Source organism: Columba livia, chromosome 1 (assembly GCF_036013475.1).
Source record: "Columba livia isolate bColLiv1 breed racing homer chromosome 1, bColLiv1.pat.W.v2, whole genome shotgun sequence".
Classification (NCBI taxonomy): Eukaryota; Metazoa; Chordata; class Aves; order Columbiformes; family Columbidae; genus Columba; species Columba livia.
This window is the reverse complement of record NC_088602.1, coordinates 106607256-106625021: the sequence shown is the minus strand read 5'-3', so window position 1 is coordinate 106625021 and position 17766 is coordinate 106607256.

Genomic DNA, 17766 nt, shown 5'->3' with positions numbered 1-17766 from the left:
AAATCTTGCTTGGTTCTGCTTCTGTGGAAGGTAGATATAACCAACAAATATAACTATTTATAAGGAACTCCTAGTCCTGAAAATAGTTGGGTTTGATATATGTGATATTAGAAATAATTTTCAGAAAATTCTGGCAGGAATTAACTAACTATGATTATGTCATATAGGAAGATCCCCGCTCTCCATGTCAAGTTGGCACACAAGCAGTACGATTTTAACTGTGGTGCAAGAAATGTAAATCTATGATAGAGCTCATGAATGTTTAAAATCAAGGGTTTAAAAGCTGGTCTTGGAAACTGAGCAAAAGGAGAGAGGGTTAAGAAAGCAGGTCCTGGGTCGGATTTGGGACAAAATATGCAGCAAGAATTTAGGAAGATCTAAATGAACCCCTCATGAAAATTTTTTCATTTGCCAGGCAAAGCTCCCAGGCCTTGACTGAAGTGGTTAGACAATCATCAACCAAGAAAACATCAGCCAAAATACCACATGAAATGTGTAACAAAAAGGTGATTCTCAATCTCATGTAGGAAAAATCTGAAAGAGCTAAAAAAACATGCATGGTGTATGAAATGAAGATGATAAGAGTCATATCATCCAAGAAGAGTCTTTCACGGGGCAATGGACAACAGTCAAAGAGATGATGTGTCCAACTGAGGGCAACAAAGCTGGTGAAGGGTCTGGAGCAGAAGTCCGATGAGGAGCAGCTAAAGGAACTGGGGCTGTTTAGCCTGGAGAAAAGGAGACTGAGGGGAGACCTGATCGCTCTCTACAACTACCTGAAAAGAGGTTGTAGCATGGAGTGTGTTGGTGTCTTCTCCCAATTAGCAAGTGATAGGAGGAAAGGAAATTTGCCAGGGGAGCTTTAGATTGGATATTAGGAAAAAATTACTCACTGAAAAGGATGTCAGGCATTGGAACAGGCTGCCCAGGGAAGTGGTTGAGTCACCATCCCTGGAGGGGTTAAAAAGATACATAGATGTGGCACTTAGGGACATAGTTTAGTGGTGGACTTAGCGATTAATGGTTGGACTCAACCTGCTGCCCCAGGTCCCCACCATGAAAAAAAACTGTGACTGAAGGCAGGGGCTAAAGGAGGAGCAAGGCCTACTCTGGGTGTTAATACAGTAAGCAGCAGACATAAACTAGGTTTTAGTGGAAAATGAAGTGAAATTGGAACTTTTCCCTTATGTATCACTGCAAACAATTAAAAAGGAGGAGAGTTAAAATATTTGCCATCAAAGGCAACGGGACGTAATTTTGGCAAAATAGCTGATATCAGTTCTTCTTTTAGCTTTACACTGACAACATCAGGCTGTAGAGTCCCTTGAAAAAAATATAGGAGTCCAGGCAGCACTTACTTTGATAGTCATTGTTTTATTTTCCTGCCATTTTCTCTCCTGATGTATTTAATGAGAAAATGTCATGAATTTCTGGTAGCGAAGACAGCAAACCTATTGAACCCTCTATAAGCTACAGTGTAGCTCACACAAAATATGAAGATTAATGCCTGGCAGCAAACCAGAATCTTTAAAGGAAAGATCAAGAACACATTTTATCTTCTCCTAGAGTTTCTGCATTTAAATGTTGGAAACATTTCTTTTTTAAGACAAATGGGAATATAAACCTTATTGTTTTCCAAAATTTTGCTTGCACCAAGATTCTCCTATGAAGGCCTTAGGAAGCAAGGATTTGAAGGGCACAGTGTTTTGTCCCCTGTGTGTGTGCTCAAACATTTTTTAATAAATATAAATATAAATATAAATATAAATATAAATATAAATATAAATATAAATATAAATATAAATATAAATATAAATATAAATATAAATATAAATATATTTTCCCCCCAGAACTACCTTGCATCTTTCCAAACAATGATGTCTCACACTTTACAGAAGTGGTAGCACTCCCAATCATCTGAATCCAATTACAGGGAGCTTAATTAATAAAGTGCTTATCTTAATGCCCTATAGGGAAAAAAAAAAAAAAAAAAAAAAGTTTTCCAAGTGAAAATAGATATAATGTGCTGGCAGAATGTTAAAATACAACTGGTAATTAATATGTATTATGAGATAAAAAATATAGAGCAACAGTCAGAGTTTGGGAAAGGATTTGAGAGGCACAGTGACAAAACAGAACAACAAATTTTCTCTCTCTGTGGTGTCTCTTATAAGATGAATTTTCTATGAGCTGTTTTCTTTGAGGATTTGAAATCTTCCATGGAGGGTTGACATCTGGAAATTATCCTTTTCCGTCTGGGTGCTGCTTCCAAGTCTTGAAAGATTTAGATGCATTTGGCTAGTTCCCTTGCGTGAATGTCTCCAGTGAGTTCTTCCTTAGAGTTCTTCTTCCTACCAATGGGATGAATTTAACTAATTTACTGTAATACAAGAAAACACAGAGATACCAGAAGAGCACCTGGAGTTTGAATTAGCACGGGATGTGAAGGACATCAAGAAGGGCTTCTATAACAAAAGGAAAACTAAAGAAACTGTGAGCCTGTTTCTAAGTACAGCTAGAAATCAAGGGACAAAGGACATGGAAAAGGCCGAGATAGTTGGTGGCTTTTTGCCTTTTTTGCTACTGAAGACTGCCTTCAGACCTCTCACACCCTTTAACCTCGTTGCAGAGTCTGGGGGAGTTGCAGCAATACCCACAGCAGAATGGGATACAATAAGGGAGCACTCAAGCACGGTTGACATACACAAGCCAGATGGGCTAGATGGGATGTCTCTAGGAGCACCAGGGGAGTAGGCCAGCATCACCATGTGGCTGCTCTATAGCAGCTTTGGAAGGGCATGACAAAGTTTATGGAGTAAGTTCTCTTGGAAGTCCTGTCCAGGTGCTTGAATGTCAAAGAGGTGATAGGAAACAGCCAGCATGGATTTACTACCAGCATATTGTGCATGATGAAACTGATTAGATATTAATAGATGAATCTCAGTTAGGAGAGAGTAGTGAATGCTGTATATTATATCTTTAGTAAAGCCTTCGTTGTGGTTTCCCATAGTATCATGATAGCCAAACTGGTGAGATATGGTTTGGTTATATGGACGATAAGCAATAAGGTGAATGGAAAATTGGTTGGACTGCTGGTCTTAAATGATTGTAATCAATAGTACAATGTGCATCTTATTGGTGGTCACTAGTGATTTTCTTCAGGGATTGATATCTGGGACCAGACTCTTCAACGTCTTTTAAAATTAACTGAATGATGAGACAGTGTGCAATCTTTCTCAGAAAGTTCATGGGTGATACCAAGTTAGGTTCAGGAAGGTCTTGCTAGACTGGAACAAAGGATTGATAGGACCCTCATGAAGTACAACAGAGTGAAGTGCAAAGTCCTGCACCTGGGAAAGGAGAATCCTGGCAAGAGTGTGAGCCAGGTAGTGAGTGGTTAGCGGGCAACCTTGCAGAAAAGGAGCTAGGGATCTTGGTGACACAAGTTGAATGTCAGTGAGTAGTGTGTCCTTGTAACAAAGTAGAACAATATCATCCTGCACTGTTTTAGCAAAAACATAGCCAGCAGGTCCACGGAAGCAACTATTCCCCTCCATGTGGCACTTGTGAGGCTGCACTCAAAGTTCTGCACTCGATTTCAGGCTCCCCATTACAAGAAAGATATGGACTTTCTGGAGCAAATGCAACACCAGTCACCAAGAAGGTCATGGGGCTGGAGTGCATGAAAGACTGTGGGAATGAAAGACGAGGGAATCAAGTGTACCCTCAGTAAGTCTGCAGATGACACCAAGTTGGGTGGGAGTGTTGATCTGCTGGAGGGTAGGAAGGCCATACAGAAGGGTCTGGACAGGCTGGATCGATGGGCCAAGGCCAAATGTATGATGTTCAACAAGACCAAGTCCCGGGTCCTGCACTTGGGTCACAACAACCCCAGGCAGTGCTACAGGCTCAGGGAAGAGTGTCTGGAAAGCTGCCTGGAGGAAAAGGATCTGGGTGTGTTGATTGACAGCTGGCTGAATATGAGCCAGCAGCGTGCCCAGGTGGCCAAGAAGGACAACAGCATCCTGGCTTGTATCAGAAACAGTGTGGCCAGAAGGAACAGAGAATTAATTGTCCCCCTGTACTTCGCACTGGTGAGGCTGCACTTCAAATCCTGAGTTCAGTTTTGGGCCCCTCACTACAAGAAAAAAACTGAGGTGCTGGAAAGAGTTCAAAGAAGAACAACAAAACTGGTAAGGGGTCTGGAGCACAAGTCTGATGAGGAACAGCTGAGGGACCTGATGCTATTTAGCCTGGAGAAAAGGAGGCTGAGGGGAGACCTTATCACTCTCTACAACTACCTGGAAGGAGGTCGTAGCGTGGCGGCTGCTGGACTCCTCTTCCAAGTAGCAAGTGATAGGATGAGAGCAAATGGCCTCATGTTGTGCCAGGGGAGATTTAGATTCAATATCAGGAAACAGTTCTTCATGGAAAGAGTTGTCAGGCATTGGAATAGGCTGCCCAGGGAAGTGGTGGAGTCACCATCCCTGGAAGGATTTAAAAGATGTGTAGATGTGGCACTTAGGGACATGGTTTAATGGTAGACTTGGCAGTGTTTAATGGTCATACTGAATGATCTCAAAGGTCTTTTCCAACCTTGATGTTTCTGTAATTCTGCGATTCAATGAACCATGGTTTTTCAGCCTGGAGAAAACAAAGTGATGGGGAGATCTTATTGCTGTCCATGACCATCTAGTGGAAGGGTGTAGAAAAGATAGAGCCAAATGCTGCTCAGAGGGGTGCAGTGATAAATGGCAACAGACCGAAATAGCTATAGGGAAAATTGTAAATAAATGCAGTGGCCAAACACAGTGGCTGTGATGTTATTAAGAGCCCATTGGAGAATTCTGAATAGTTACATACTTGTGAATGCCATACACATAAAATTATGAGCAAGCAGTCTGAGCACCTTTGTTAGAGAGAACAGCTTTTCATAGTTGATTACTGTTTCCAGAGTGAGCTGGACCAAAATGCTGAATCAAATGCTCCAGAGCTTTTGAAAGATGTTCAGCTCAAGGCCTAACCAATACCTTCAAGAAAGGGCAAGGTGGTGCTTTCTCATTTACTCTCATATGAATAGTTCTTCCTGAAAATTAGCAGGGTGAACAACATTAAAAGATGTTTTATTTAGTGAAGTTAATCTTCAGAGTTGTCAGTTGAAGTACAGTGATTTTTAAACTGACTCTGAATAATAGTTTGTGTGGCTATTTATCATGAACTGACTGTTGTCAGTGGCTTGCTTACCATCGCTTTAGCTCAAACATTTGGCTATCTAGTATGATACCCAGTCTGTGTTCAGTAATCTGAATGTATGGTATTGATTCTCTTATTTGGTAGAAGACTCTAGTTAGTACTGCATTTCTAACAAAAAAACAACCAACCAAAACAAAAAATCCAAAATAAATCCAAAAAAGGGCATTTTTAAATTGTTAATTCTGATAACTTATTTTCATGATTACAAATAATATCTCAACCAGCATCATGTTACAGGGCTGGATTTTAAAGTAAATAGCTTTGTTGCAACTTAAAAAAATTCTTGTTTGAGGAAGAATGTTAATGCACTCTGACTGTTCTTACATACCTAATAAATGTAAAAGACATAGCTACCTGACTTCAGGCTTTTCATTAATAAAATCACTATTCTCGAAATTCTCTAAGTGTTGTGTGAAATGGCATCATAGAGTGCTTCTCCACAAACCTATTTGTATCGGCAAGCTCAAAATACTCTTTTCGTCTCTGCTGACATATATTGAACCTAAGTTCTCATGACAGAGATAATGGCTTTGTTAATGGCACAGTAAGTATAACAATTTACATCAGCTATAAATCATAGAGCGTCTCAAGAGCATATAATCTACCGTGAGTGAGCTGAGTCATAAACTGTGACCCTGTTACTTTTGTGCCAGTCCAGCAAACCTATATCACTTATTTCTCTCCATCACCCATATTTCAAAGAGCTACAGAAAAAAAACAAAGACAGCAGGTAACTCCAGTAATTTATTTCCAGACATGTAACAAGACATTTAAAAAAAGGTCAGCTAGTAAACTTCTTTTTGAGATATTGTTGGCAAAATAAAGTAAAATTGATGCATTGACACAAACCTGAAAAAACAAGGACACAGCAAATTCGTTTATCTACCCCCTGGTTTTCAAATGCACCTGTGGCCTCATCATTTAGGAAGAAAGTCATGAAGCCCAGAGTGAGCCACACACATGGACAGTGCGTTAAACTGGACTTCTTGTCCTTCATCATGAGCGAGTGGGATTGTGTTCAGAAGTGATGTGGCACTTTCCTGGCCTGCTGTGGAGAAGACCTTCACAGGCAGCCAAGCATCTCATCTTCTCACAAGAAAGACAAACATTCCTGGCTAGGACAGGCGGCAGAGTCGCCTGCTGCCACAAAACAACATGAATGCAGTCTCAGTTTTACAAAACTACTTTCAAAAATTCAAGGTGTCATGCTCCAAGACACAAAGATTTGACTGAATCTAGGGAGCAACCCTTGGCCAGTTTTCCACTAATATCCAGCCTGACTGTCTTGTATTTTATCTATGTCTGGCATTGGCAAACACAGTGGCTGCAAAAACCTTCAGTAAAAGGAAAAGGTTGAGGTAGGGAAGCAAATTAGTAAATAATTTTGCTTCAAGCTGTTCTTTGCTAGATGTTTTCCTGGCACTTTTTCTGCTGGGGCAGTGCTATTTTGGGACTCAGGTCTGTCTCTGTGATGTGGTCTGCCATGTGGGCTTTTAAATTTATAGATGTCTGTTCAGACTCCATTTGTCTCTCTCATGGACACTAGTAGTTGTGAACAGTGCTCTTGCCAGGGTTTCTCCTGGGACCTTGCAAAGCTGTGGCTAAATTGTTTAGCACTTAGTCTACATTACATCCCAGAAGTTACACTGGGCTCTTGCACGTTTTAGTTTGGGAGAAAAAAGGTCAGTCGCTGGGTGGCTTATTGAGGTTGCAAAGAGAAATCACTTTCTTTTGTGAGTTTATGTGGGGTCTTGGTGGAATTAGTGATGCAAGCCTAGTTAAAATGTTCTGCTGATCAGAAGCAGTAGTAGAATTGAGCCTTACTGTTTGCACGAGACACGAAAACGTTTGACATGAATAACAATGGGTGAGTCTACAGAAAAGTCGGTTGTGGTACTGTCTTTTAGTGTAACTTGAATTGTAAGCTGGTTCCATGAAGAGTATTTTTAAACATTGCAATTTCATTCTTAGGCAAGGAAAACCTAACAGATCACCCCAACTGTGTTGCAGAGAGGTTTTCAGATAATTGTAGAGGATATTCATTTCAACAAGCAGGCTATATTATGCATACTGCTAACACTAACCTTGATATGAACTGAACTAAGATATTTTGTAGAATAGGTGTTTACAAACAGCAATTATATCTCTTTGCTATTGCAAATTTCTCATATTATTTTGAAATGTTTCTAATGAAAGATGTGGCTGTGAGCATACACTGTACATATGAAAAAGCTGCACCAAATAACACAGAGTAATTTGTCAAATAGTGAAACAATTGGCTCATTTTGTCCTGTGTCCCTTACCGAGGCCCAGGAAAGCCATGAGAACCCCTGTGCTGTAACAAGTTACCCTGATTTCCACAAAGTCATCCTAAGATCCTTTGCTATTCTGTCCAGAGAGGTGAAAGACAGAGTATGGGATTTTCTTATTTCAGGCAATGCAGAAAGTTGAGTAAAAATACTATTCTGAAGACACTGGTAAGGAGAAACCAAATTAACATTACTTCTCATTGGACCTATGCGGACATTTGGTGTTAAAGACATTTCATAGCAGTTTTTTTTACTTTAACATTCCCTGTGTAAAACCTGCTGTTGAGCACTGTTTTCTTGGAAACAAAACAATTGCCAGCAAGGGTGCCTCCAAATTCACAACTCATTCTTCTGTGGGTGACAGTGGGTGATAAAGAAGTGTGTCATGAGAGAGTTGTCTGCCCTGCTGTGTATGTTCTGTTTTAGAGCAATAACTTATTTTCTTCATAAATGAATAATACATGATCTTTAATATCTGAATAGTACCTTGAACTGTAAAATCTACTTTGAAATGTTTTACTCTTAAACAATGCTATAATTAGTCTATTTTTTATTACAAACTTTTTTCCAAGAGCTTTCCTATTCCTTTTCCTAATGAGTACTCAATCAAATCCAGTTATTCTAGGGCTGGAACACTAGAACTGCTGTGTGACACAACACGATGCAATACTGTTTTGGTGGAATAGAAGCATCCTAGCTCCACAGAAAACCATAGATAAGTAAGTAGAACTGATCCCTTCACAAAATGCTTTTCATTTATGAAACATTAGACAGATTTTTATTTTACTTTATTTATTTTAAAAGCCTGAGCACTTGGAAGTAATGAAAGTATTTTTCAGCAAGATTGTTTTAGGTAAAGGCTAAATTTCAATAAAATATTTTCACAAAGAAAATACAAAAAGGTTTTGTACTAATTGCCACTTTTTTTTTGTTTCATCTTCAAAGTAATATATTTTACTGTGGGCCTTTACCCACAGACTGCTACGATAAATAATGCTGTACTATTTGTTAAATGCTATTTTTCTGTTCTTTCTATTTCAGCAGATCCTGCTGTTTTCTAACATTTGGAAATCTCCATGGTTGGCATCTAAAATATTTCTCAGCATCAAAAAAAAGGATCTTCACTTTCCTTTTCTCACCTGTTCTTGACTAAAGCTTATGGGTGCATTTCAGCTGACAAGAAATTAATACCGGGTTTGGGAGTCCCTTGATATTACTGTAAAGAGCTGTGGGTGGAAGGAGGGGAGAAAGGGATGATTGCCTCTCTATAAATAGAATATTTTCTGCACATCACTGGTCCTACACAGATGTCTGCCAATGACAGAGATGCTGCTTCAGAAATCACTTAAACATCTGTATTGCAGGCAGAGAGCAGACACTTAACAAATGGATTTGTGTTAAAGAAACATTTAGCTTGTTGACAGATGTTTGAATACAATCTTACTTTTTATTTATGGAATAAATGTTCTCAATCTAATTCCCTTTTATTATTTGTCAGAAGAACAAAAGTAATTCTTTTCTAGATGAAAGTGTTTATACCACAGTTTAAGAGTCACTAATTTATTATTTTACTGGTAGATGTCTTTGAAGTAGTATTTGACTAAGCACAGACCTTGTCTCTGGGCAAAGGACAAACACAGTATTGATGAGCGAATATACAAAATCTGAGGCAAGGGGGCTCCTTTTCAGGAAGAGGAATGCTTCTCTAGGAGTGTGTTGGTCCACTCCTTCCATATATTCCTTATGGTGGTGGATACTCAATTTTTCAAGTTTCTAAACCCAAATGAAATATCTTTCTCATCACTGTTAAGTTAACAAGTCTTAAATTGTTATATAAACACTTCTGCCTAGAAAATAATTCCTTACAGAATGATAAACTACTGGATTTCCCAGGAGAACATGGGGCAAATTCAATATCCAGGATTATGCACAAGGTCAGGTTAGGTAACCTACTGGTGCGTCATAGTCTTAAAATCTGTGCAAACTTCATTATTCACAGACTTTCAGACTTTTATAATGAATATCACCATATACTCAGTGTGTCAACCAAATCGTTCAGAAATACCCCAGATAAGGATTTACATTGCTTGGTAGCTTCCCTTCTTTCTACCAGTGGCTGAAACAAACCCAGAGAACTCCTAAAAGGACCAGGATTATGCTACTTATTTCTGCACTTATTTGACTGAAACCTTTTCCCTTTTTGACTTGCTTTGCCTAATAATCCATGCGTTTGCTCCACATCAACTGGCATTGACAAAGGGAGGGTGAAGGAGACAAAACAGAGGGAACTGGAAAGGTGTTTCAGGGAGTGTGGAGAGTGAGGCAAGCACAACGGGAAGGAACACAGCTGCTGTGATTTACGGCGTGTAGTACATGTTAGCATGGAGCAAAATACAGGCAGGGAGCTAATGGAGCTGGTGTACTCTCTCAGAGGAATTAATTTAAGCATGTTGGAGATTTTAACTACTTTTTTTAAAGCCTGAAATGGTTTGGTTCTAATTTCTGAACAGGGACTTGCAGCTCACACAGAAGCAGGTCTTGATAATTATTAATTACATATTTTTCCTCTGTTCTGTATGACCTTGTTTGTAAAAGCTGTGTGGTAAATATTAAAATATTAAGAGGCTGATGGGCCCTGGAATGCCACCTAGCTGAAAAAGAGGAAAAGATTGAAAGAAGAAATGGATAATCCTAAGTATATCCTTGAATTTGTACCTTTTCAGAAGACACTGAAATCTGGGGTGCACTTGTCCAATGCGCAAGACAACTGAAAGACAAAGTAGGTAATTTTCTGTTTTAGCTACAATTAAAATTCACACACCCTCGTTTCTGACAATCTGAACTAAAATGGCAGCAGCCTGTAAAAGCAGAGGGCAAATTGCCCATGCAAGGAATTGTAGCTTGAAAATCTTCATTAGCTCTATCCTAGCAGAGATCCAGACACCACAGCTTTGGCCCAAGCATTAGAGTGTATTACAAAAAGGAAAGACTCAGGTACCATGGGGAATTCAAATTAAATCTGAAGAGGAGAAACTTCGGTATGAAGTTTTTGTCTCTACTTCATCTGCATTGCCTTGTAAGGAGCTGCATGCACTACCCTCCTACTACAAGATCATTGTGTTCCTCTCTGAATGTGCATGTTAATCTAAAAATCCAGCCTTCTGTAAATGTGGATGGTTAGATTGTTTTTTTATGCTGTATTTACTTTGAAAAACACTGCCATCTGATCTTTTCTCAATTGCCCAACCACCCCCGAAATAGCTATTTTTTTTTCCTATTAAAAATAATGAGTCAACCTCACTTGCAACAGAAGAAAAATGTCCTGGGAACCCTGAAAGCAGCCTGTTTGGCCACAGTTGCAAAGAAAACGTGTCAGAGGACCTGGATTTCAGAACACTGAAGAGATACATATTACTTTTGACTTCCCTGAAAAATCAGTTGGCCTTCAGGTCTTGACACACACAAAAGAACACATATTTCCTTATTAACTATGTTTTGGTTTTCTTATGAAGGTTTGAAACATAGCGTCATTCTCTGCATGGTAATTCATACAGTAAGTGAATTATTGCACTGTTGTTGCGAAGAGGACCTGAAGAGTTTCATGCACTATAAAACCAGTGTCGACCCACACTTTACTTTTGATGCTATCACACAACACAAGCACAGAATAGCTCAAATTAAGTTAAAAATCTCAAACCTTCTTTCTCCTGCCAGTTGACTAACAACATAATGTGCTTCTCAGCTCTCTAAATTGCAGAAAGTGGTCTCACTAGAATAGCAAACTTCTGTGATAAAGATTTATGTACAGTCATGACTAGTAAGAGAGGAAACAAAAAGCATTTTCTTTAAAGCACAGATGTCTGCTGCAAAAGGTAGATTAGCTGGGAAAGTTAGGACAACAATATGACAAAAATATGACATCTTTTCTCACCTGAATATCTTAAACACAAGTGGTGCCCCTGAAGTCACTGCTTGCAGTGTGATGAGTGCTGCAAAGTGGTCACAGCTGGGTCTTGGAGCAACTTGGAAAATGGAAGAAATGATGAGTTTTATTGTCTCCTTGCCTTGTCTTTGTCCTCTCCAGATTTGCTTCAGTTATCACTTGTGCCTTTTTGCTGAATCTACGGCTGTATTATCTCTGAAGAACTGCCTTTTAATCTGACTAGGGTCTCTAGCTGCCAATGTATATGGGAGCAACATATATGTATTATAACATAACAAGAGAGCAGTGGCTCAGCTCCTCCTGGCGAGTACTAGAAGACAAAAATTGGTTAACAGGACCCCTGATGCTCACATTAAGTGCTGCCAAAACCAGCTGTCTGGGTAAGACTTGAAATAGGTTGCACCTGCCCCATTAATTTTATTTCACAAAGTATCTAGCTAACATGAGAAAGTAAAGGTTGGGTAAAAATGCTGTGGGAAGAGACCATTATTGGGCCCATCTGCTGTCAGTCAGCTGGGAGGCATCAACAGCAGATAGAGCTCTTGCACCTTCTGAGCACATCGAGGGCAAAAGCAGTGGAGGAAAATCTAGCACCAAGGAAAAGCAACAGAGTCTTGACACTAACTTTGGTGTTAGCCAGGGTTTGACTCTCAGTCCTCAGAAGAGTACAGTTATTAGTGGACTCTGTACGTATGGGCTTTAGAGAGCAGGAAATCTCAGGGACAGACATTTTCCAGGCAGAAAAACCTCTTGTCTGCAAAACAAAATTTGGTCTGACTGTGTGCATTTCTGGTTCGGTTCCCAGAGAGCTTGCAGAGATGTGGTGGCTTTCTCCTTCATGGTGATTTATAGGAACACAGACCACCTGGAGCATCAGGTCTGCTCCTCCACTGCTTTATTCTTAATGCCCGGCCATCTCTCCTTTCCTCCAATGATTCACATTTTCTTGTCTCCCTCTCAATTTAGTTAGATTATCATTTAGAAGCCTAGATGCAATTTAGGAAAAAAAAAAAAAAAAAAATTAATGCACCATTACTTTATTTGTAATCCCTGCACCCAATTATACATTTCCAATTAAATATTCCAATAAAATATGTAAGTGCTAGGAATGTTAGCGCAGGGCTATGTAAACTAAGCAGCTGGCACAAAGGAAGATTTATCCTGCTACAATCTGTTATCATAGGGATTTTGCTCAATTAAATTGAGCATGAAGTGAGAGCTCTGTCCACATCAATGAAAGAAAATTCCTCAGCAAAGGGAAAACACCAAGGAACAAATGCAACATGCAACCACCTCTTCACACAGTGTGCACTTCTGACTGTAGTTACCTGGACTCAGATGGATTTTAAATTGTGTCCTGGCTTATCATAGTTCTGTTGTATGTCAGGGAGATTACTGATGCTTTTAATCTCCTGGTTTTTATAGCAGTATTGTACAGAATCACATACCTGTCACCTGACTGTATAAGAACATGTAATGCTGCTGATGATAAGATCTTTTCTTAATGTTTTCTTCAGGTTCTGAAGCCTTAGTATATATATATTTTAAATAAAATTAATGTATATCTTACATTATAGTGCTAAAGAGCCTATAATCACAGCTGCCCATAATATTAATCTGTGGCAGAAGAAGAAGGGTTATTCAGCTTTGATGTGTGATTCAGCCATGAGAACTGGTGTGTCTATAAATGAAGTTGATGCCAATGAAAATCTGCTTTTAAAATCAGCTATTTACATCAGTGAAGAAAGATGACAGTGTAGTGAGAACATATCGTCTGGGACAACCAAACCCTATTATGTCTGTTTACACTCAGCTATAGCCTTCCTATGGTATTATGAGCAAGACAGCTAATCACTCAGTACCTCTGTTCCTCAGCTGTATAATAAAGGTGATAATTATTTGCCTAACTAGTTATTTTTTCTTGCCTCTTCAAGACATAGTCTACATAGTGTAGGACTATCTTACAGTGTCTTATTTTTATAGCATTAGCACATTCAAACATCAAATGTAGGCTAAAGCTCCTGATTTTGTTATTATTACTATAACAAAATAAACCATATTTTAGATTTAGCAGGGGCTTCAAAACAGAATATAGTTGTTAAGTGTGCCATCTATTAAAAATTACTTGTCAATTAATATACATCAGATTTTAAGTAATTCCAATATGTAAATGAACCATGATGGCGTTTTGCTCATGAAGGATAAAATGTTCAAATTTTCCCTTTCTAAGGTTGCTTGACTGCTTAGAGCATTTTAGCACATGGTCTCACATGCATTAATTTTGGCTCTGCAAAGTGTGGACGGTATTGGGTTTCTTTGCCAATAAAAAAAGAGAAATTCCATTTCTAAGCACAGAAAGAAAATGTAAGGTTCAAATCTATTCCTTTGAATTGCATGGCATCACTTAGTCTCACTCATGGTTAGCACCATTTGCCACCCCATTGGAACTGGGATTGTGGAGGGGATTTTCCTCTGCTAGTGGGTCACAGGAGGACGTGCTGGGTGAAGGGCAGCTGGTTTGCAGTGTGAAAACATCCAAAGAAGAAGTAAGGCAGAATGTGGAACTGCATGAAAGTGTAAATAGGGGGGTGCGGGGGTGCGAATTAACAGTGAGCAGCAGTGCAGCCAGTCCCACTGTAGGGATAAGTGGTGAGAGGCACCAGTAGGAAGACCCAGAGAGGTGCCTGGTGCCTGGCCCCAACTGGGATGCACCACTGCAGCATGAGGGACTGTGCAGGACAGAGAGCTCATGAAGACACTTTGACCCGCCTATATTAAGTAGGTAACATGTATTTTGGAAGTAGTCACATTGCCTCTGGGAACTTCCAGAGTCTCTCAGACATCTTCGAATCTGGCTCTGCTCTTCATTTCCCCTGACTTCTTTTCTTCCACACATTCTTACTCCATTGCTCAATCAGATATTCTGTTGGGGATTTGTGCCACAGGAAAGTGTAGCCTAATTGAACTGTCTGTTGGCTTGTCATATCCAGCTCCTCCATGCTCTGGGTTTCTTGGGGTCAGGTAAGCTCATGGCACATCTTGCTGAAAGCTGTGGAGGGGATGGGAGATGTTTTCACACCTGGAGATGTCCTGGAAAAATATGTGGACACAGGCAGGGCCTCTGCGATTCTTTCAGCAGGACAGAGGGATGAACAGGGTGGCTATTCAGTTCTCAGGTCAAGTGAATTCATAGAATCATAGAATCATAGAATGCTAGGGATTGGAAGGGACCTCGAAAGATCATCTAGTCCAATCCCCCTGCCGGAGCAGGAACAGCTAGATGAGGCTACACAGGAACATGTCCAGGTGGGTTTTGAATGTCTGCAGAGAAGGAGACTCCACAACCCCCCTGGGCAGCCTGTTCCAGTCCTCTGTTACCCTCACTGAGAAGAAGTTTTTTCTCAAGTTCAAGTGGAACCTCTTATGTTCCAGTTTAAACCCATTACCCCTTGTCCTACCATTGTTTGTCACCGAGAAGAGCCTGGCTCCATCATCGTGACACTCACTCTTTGTATATTTATAAACATTAATTAGGTCACCCCTCCGTCTCCTCTTCTCCAAACTAAAGAGACCCAGCTCCCTCAGCCTTTCCTCATAAGGGAGGTGCTCCACTCCCTTCATCATCTTGGTTGCCCTACACTGGACTCTCTCCAGCAGTTCCCTGTCCTTCTTGAACTGAGGGGCCCAGAACTGGACACAATATTCCAGGTGTGGTCTCACCAGGGCAGAGTAGAGAGGAAGGAGAACCTCTCTCGACCTACTAACCACCCCCTTCTAATACACCCAGGATGCCATTGTCTCTCTTGGCCACAAGGGCACAGTGCTAGCTCATGGTCATTCTGCTGTCCACCAGGATCCCCAGGTCCCTTTCCCCCACGCTGCTCTCTAATGGATCATTCCCCAACCTATACTGGAACCTGGGGTTGTTCCTGCCCAGATGCAAGACTCCACATTTTCCCCTGTTACATTTCATTACATTTTTCCCTGCCCAACTCTCCAGCCTGTCCAGGTCCCGCTGGATGGCAGCACAGCCTTCTGGCGTGTCAGCCACTCCTCCCAGCTTGTTGTCATCAGCAAACTTGCTGATAGTACACTCTAGTCCCTCATCCAAGTCATTGATGAATATATTGAACAGTACTGGCCCCAGCACTGACCCTTGAGGCACTCCACTAGGTACAGGCCTCCAACCGGACTCTGCCCCATTGACCACGACTCTCTGGCTTCTTTCCTTCAGCCAGTTCACAGTCCACCTCACTACCCAATCGTCCAGACCACACATGCTTTAAGGAGGGAGCTTGAAGGCCTCACAGCTTTAGTGCTTCACGTGTGCTTGAAGTTACTTTGGGATGGGGATGAATAAAAAAGGAGGTGATGCAGACTGAACAAATATATTTAGTAGCAAACTGCTCCTTAATGCCTAGTAAATTCAGGTTGAAATAACTAATAATCCATGATCCTTTCCCTTTGAAAACATGTAGATTAGCTTTTATTAAGCGATAAATGTGTTTTGGTTTGGTGTTTTGTTTTTGTTTTGTTTTTATTTTGTTTTGTTTTGTTTTGTTTTAGCTTTGTAGATCTTTTTATTTTGCCCTGGCTGTTTGTGTATTAACCTGGAGGATTCGAAAACTTCCAGTCCGTGCTTGTAAGGTTTGAATCATCATGCTGTCCTGCACCTTAATGTTTTTTTCTTGCAGCTAATAAAGGAAGACCTTTCTGTTCTCCACAGGAGCACAAACATTATTTTTAGGGAGCATCTTGCTTCTTTCCCTTTCCTCCTTCAGCTGTTTCATAAAAGACAAGTTGCCTTTGCAGCATGCAACAAGGAGGCATATTTTCTTCCTAAATGCAATTTTAACCTACATGATCCAAGCAATAAATGCCATGTTTTGCATTGTTTTGGAGAAATTTCCACTCCATTCCATTTCACTCCATGAATCAAACCATTTGCAAATTATCAACAAAAACCCTGGGTTTTAATGATTTATCACTCATTCCAAAATATTTAATCAAGGAAGAGACTGTAAATTAGTCACAGTGGCTTCACCGAGAAGGTGTAGATGCAGGTGGCTGGGAGTTTTACAGAGTAAGGGGAGTCCAAAGGTCTTCAGGAGGATCCAGTGAACACCCTTGGCAGTGTGCTACCCACAGCCACAGCAGGCTCAGCGCCCAGCTGCCAGGAGTTAGACGCTGCGGAAATGCCAGAGCTGGGAAAGTTTTAAACTCCGCCTGCGAGGCAGCCTGCATGGGGCAGCAGGGTGCCCTTATCACAAGGTCAGTGGTGGAGAACCTATGAGCACTTTATGGCAGAGAACAGGTCAGAGAATAGCACCTCTCCTGGTGTTTGCACAGTGACTTAATTACCGTGTTGTGTTAGGCTCCCTTTTGCATATGCCTTCAGAACCAATTAGTTGGATCACCTTGCTGCACCAGGTTTGATGTGCTTTGTGCATTTGGAAAGGTCTGTCCCAGGGCCTTCCCATAGGATCCGCACTCTCCTGGAGAAGCAGCGGCATGCCACTGTACTTTACCATTACACCAGAAGTGTCCATACATGTTACGATGGCTCTAAAAGTGCCTTACAGATCAATACTCACAGTGGAGCCTGAGGAAAGCTATCTTGTACCTGGATGTCCATCAGGGTTAGCATCTCTGCAGGCTCATTCAAACCTGACAGAAATATCTAGGTACAGTGTCCTCCTGCTGTCCCATATGGAACTGTCACCAGTGTAAGTTGTTGCTTCTCCACAAATCTTATGTACATGACTTTTCGTCAGAGTGCTACTCTCAGTGCCTAACTTTGCTTTTTGGGTCTGAATCTTCCTCTCCATACAGTAGCTTTTTGCTTCGTAATAGCTTTTGGGCTTGGAAGCCTCCAGGAGTTGTATTTTGGTGATTTAAGTCATCCTGCAGTGCATGGAGCAGCCACGGTCTGGCTCCTGGTACTGTATTGCAAAGCCTTAGCTGAACACAGGCACTTGAAAGTAGTGGGGACTGTGCAGTAGAGGTAAGGGCTGTGCAGTAGAGGTAAGGGCTGTGCAGTAGAGGTAAGGCTTTTGGTGCAGAAGCCTTCCTGATGGATAAGGTTTGTCACTTCTGTGCAAGTTCCCTTCAAGCATCCCTTCAGCATTTCCCTGGGTTTTAAAGGTTTTAAGGTTATTCACATGACCAAGATCAAGCTGTGGTACCATGTCTCCACTGAATATTGCTGTGCGCTCCTGCAGATAAATACCTGACTCCTCTAGCTGGGTAGGTTATCCCTCT